The sequence below is a fragment of the Nelumbo nucifera genome, chromosome 5 (assembly GCF_055504915.1).
Source record: "Nelumbo nucifera cultivar China Antique chromosome 5, China Antique-T2T, whole genome shotgun sequence".
NCBI classification, from domain to species: domain Eukaryota; kingdom Viridiplantae; phylum Streptophyta; class Magnoliopsida; order Proteales; family Nelumbonaceae; genus Nelumbo; species Nelumbo nucifera.
Genome location: NC_142653.1, coordinates 72,208,484 through 72,212,500, shown reverse-complemented (window position 1 = coordinate 72,212,500; position 4,017 = coordinate 72,208,484).

The window sequence follows — 4,017 nt, the reverse complement described above, 5'->3', positions numbered from 1 at the left end:
GTGGCTTAGTCAATGGGTCTGCCACATTATCCGCTGATGCTACCTTCTGAATTAGGACGTTCCCTCTACCAATGATCTCCTGCAGTACATGGTACTTCCTCTCGATGTGCTTTGACCTCGAGTGGGCCCGAGGCTCTTATGCCCTTAGCTTCAATCAGAATGATGTACTTTATGAGTTTATTGTTAATGAATAAAGATACATATTTGATTCATGTTCCCTTGGTATGTTTCTGTGTAATACCCTTAAACTGGACACTTAATGAGACTCGTGTTAGTTTAGAATGTTCACAGCCGGTGGGTCGGTGTGGGGAGACCTATCCTGACAAGGCTGACACTGTGGTGCCACCAAGTCGGTTGGGGTGGCCTGTCTCAGCTGCCAGGGTGAGACCCTAGGCACATACAGTGTAGGATTAATTGAATCTTAGAACTGGACCAGATTTCCAGTATTGCCCTGGACCTTGGAGATTGATGGGCAAAACTGGAAAATTACACCCGACCCCTAGACTCGATTATGATACTGCACTAGGTGTCGGATTGGGCTATCTTTGATGTACCAATCAGTGAGATCCTTAGCGGGGGTCAAAACCTGGGTATGTTGGGACAGTCCGAGAATTCATCTGAGTGGGTGATCATAGTGACAGGATCAGCCCCTTTGTCGGACAAAGGTAATGATCGGAGATGCACTCTCACTGATGGAAACCAAGACTGCCGGCAGCCGATTTCAACCGTTGAGATTTGTTTTGCAAAATATATTTTATATATAAGATATAAAAGTATATATATGGTTTCTAAAAAGTTTGCAAGAAGGTTTTAATTCCCGGGATCCATGTGAGTGGAAAGTGCAACACTGTTCCTTGTAGCCGAGGGAGAGGTCCTCTCTTGTCGGGTAGTGTATGATCATTATGGGCTGAGAGGTTAAGTGTAAGACCATTGAGGATAATGCCTGATGGGCTAATCTTGCATCTGCCCACAATCCCTGGGTGTTACAAGGTGGCTTGGCCCAGGGACCACATAGTGTAAGTGTTGGGCCCATAGAGCTCATTTGATGGGTTTCAGGGGGTACACTGTCTTCAGCAGTGCATTCGGCCAGGCCTTGTAACAAAGGCTGGGCTGAACCCATGTGGCTGATTTGTAGATCAATGCTTGGGTCCCACGCTATACAAGGAAGCCCAACTGGGCAGCAATTTGGAAGGTTTTTGAGTACATAACCTTAATGGGCCTTAAGCCCATTTCGAACTGGGCTGATTTGATCAGTCATTTAAAGGGGGGCGAATTCTGAAGTGGGTCAGCTAAAAGGATTGGGCTTAGACCCTATCCACTCAGAGAGTCCAAGATCTAAATAAGATTTAGATTTGGAAACCTCCTAATTAGATTAGGAGACAGCTGATCTGATTTGCAGATAAGATAAGGATTATCCCCTATCACTAATGGACTTCTAACCCAAATATGATTTGGATTAGCAACTCCTAATCTGATTAGGAGCTGATCCCATTAAGATTATAAAAGGGGACTCGGGCATCCAGGCCACCAGTCCGTTATGGTTATGACCAGGATAGTTACCTGGTGGAAACCTTGACTAGTGAAGAGGATCCCGTGACTTACGCGAAGCTATGTTGGACATAGATTCCCAGAAGTGGGTGGAGGCCATGAGGGCAGAGATGGACTCAATGGAGACCAATGGAGTCTAGACTCTAGTAGATCCGCCCTCCGGGGTAAAGGCAATTGGTTGCAAATGGATTTACAAGAGGAAGAAGGGCCCCGATGGTAAAGTTGAGACCTTCAAGGCACGTCTGGTGGCGAAAGGGTACACTCAGAAAGAGGGCATCGATTATGAGGAAACCTTTTCGCCTGTGGCCATGCTTAAATCCATTAGGATCCTGCTAGCTGTAGTAGCATACCATGATTATGAGATTTGGCAGATGGATGTCAAAACTGCATTCCTGAATGGAGATCTTACTGAAGATATCTATATGCTGCAGCCGCAAGGCTTCATTGCTGCAGGTCAGGAAAACATGGTATGTAAATTTAACAGATCCGTTTATGGGCTTAAGCAAGCTTCTAGAAATTGGAACATCCGTTTTAACTCTGCTGTCAAATCGTTTGACTTCGAGCAGAATCCAGATGAACCCTATGTCTACAGGAAGTACAGTGGGGATAAGGTTACCTTCTTGGTTCTGTATGTAGATGACATTCTACTCATTGGGAATGATGTAGGAATGTTAACTACGGTGAAAGTATGGCTTTCGCAGCAATTCTCCATGAAAGATCTTGGAGAAGCCTCCTATATACTGGGTCTTCGACTCTATAGAGATAGATCGAAGCGGATAATAGGATTATCCCAATCTGCTTACATTGACAAAATAGTCAAAAGATACAGCATGGAAAACTCCAAGAAAGGAAATGTTCCTTTCAAGCACGGAGTCACTCTCTCCAAGAAGATGTCTCCCAAGACTTCTGAGGAGATTGATGGCATGAAAGACGTTCCTTATGCCTCAGCCGTAGGAAGCATCATGTATGCCACGCTGTGCACTCGTCCTGACAATGCTTAGGCAGTGAGTGTAGTAAGCAGATTTCAGGCCAACCCAGGGCAGGAGCATTGGACGGCTGTGAAAAACATACTTAAGTACCTTCGAAGGACAAAAGAGTTTTGTCTGGTGTTCGACGGTAGCTCACTACAGATCCAGGGCTTTACAGATGTCGATTTCCAGTCAGACCCAGATGATAGAAAGTCTACATCTGGATATGTTTTCATGATAGGATCGTGTGTTGATTCCTGAATGTCAGCAAACAGGGGTCCTAACTAGCAAATTAATTGTCCACAACCCAAGCCGGAAGCATTGCCGTAAGTGAGGCTGCCTTATGAATGAAGGTGTTCATTCCTGAATTTGGAATTCAGCACATCACCCGTTCCACTGTTGTATGACAACATTGGACCTACGGGAGGATAGTGTAAAGAGGTAGCATCAGCGGAGAATGTGGTAGATCCATTGACTAAGCCACTATCACAGAAAGTGTTTGAGAAACACGTGGAAAGCATGGGACTCCGGCTAGTACCTGATTGGACCAAAGTGCAAGTGGGAGCTGTTAGACAATTTTGTTTGCCCTTAGCTTCAATCCGAATGATGTACTTTATGAGTTTATTGTAAATGAATAAAGATACATATTTGATTCATGTTCCCTTGGTATGTTTCTGTGTAATACCCTTAAACTAGACACTTAATGAGACTCGTGTTAGTTTAGAATGTTCACAGCCAGTGGGTCGGTCTGGGGAGACCTATCCTGACAAGGCTGACACTGTGGTGCCACCAAGCGGTTGGGGTGGCCTGTCTCAGCTGCCAGGGTGAGACCCTAGGCACATACAGTGTGGGATTAATTGAATCTTTGAACTGGACCAGATTTCCAGTATTGCCCTGGACCTTGGAGATTGATGGGCAAAACTGGAAAGTTACACCCGACCCCTAGACTCGATTATGATACTGCACTAGGTGTCGGATTGGGCTATCTTTGATGTACCAATCAGTGAGATCCTTAGCGGGGGTCAAAACCTGGGTATGTTGGGACAGTCCAAGAATTCATCTGAGTGGGTGATCATAGTGACAGGATCAGCCCCTTTGTCGGACAAAGGTAATGATCGGGGATGCACTCTCACTGATGGAAACCAAGACTGCCGGCAGCCGATTTCAACCGTTGAGATTTGTTTTGCAAAATATATTTTATATATAAGATATAAAAGTATATATATGGTTTCTAAAAAGTTTGCAAGAAGGTTTTAATTCCCGGGATCCATGTGAGTGGAGAGTGCAACACTGTTCCTTGCAGCTGAGGGAGAGGTCCTCTCTTGTCGGGCAGTGTATGATCATTATGGGCTGAGAGGTTAAGTGTTAGACCATTGAGGATAATGCCTGATGGGCTAATCTTGCATCTGCCCACAATCCCTGGGTGTTACAAGGTGGCTTGGCCCAGGGACCACTTAGTGTAAGTGTTGGGCCCATAGAGCTCATTTGATGGGTTTCAGGG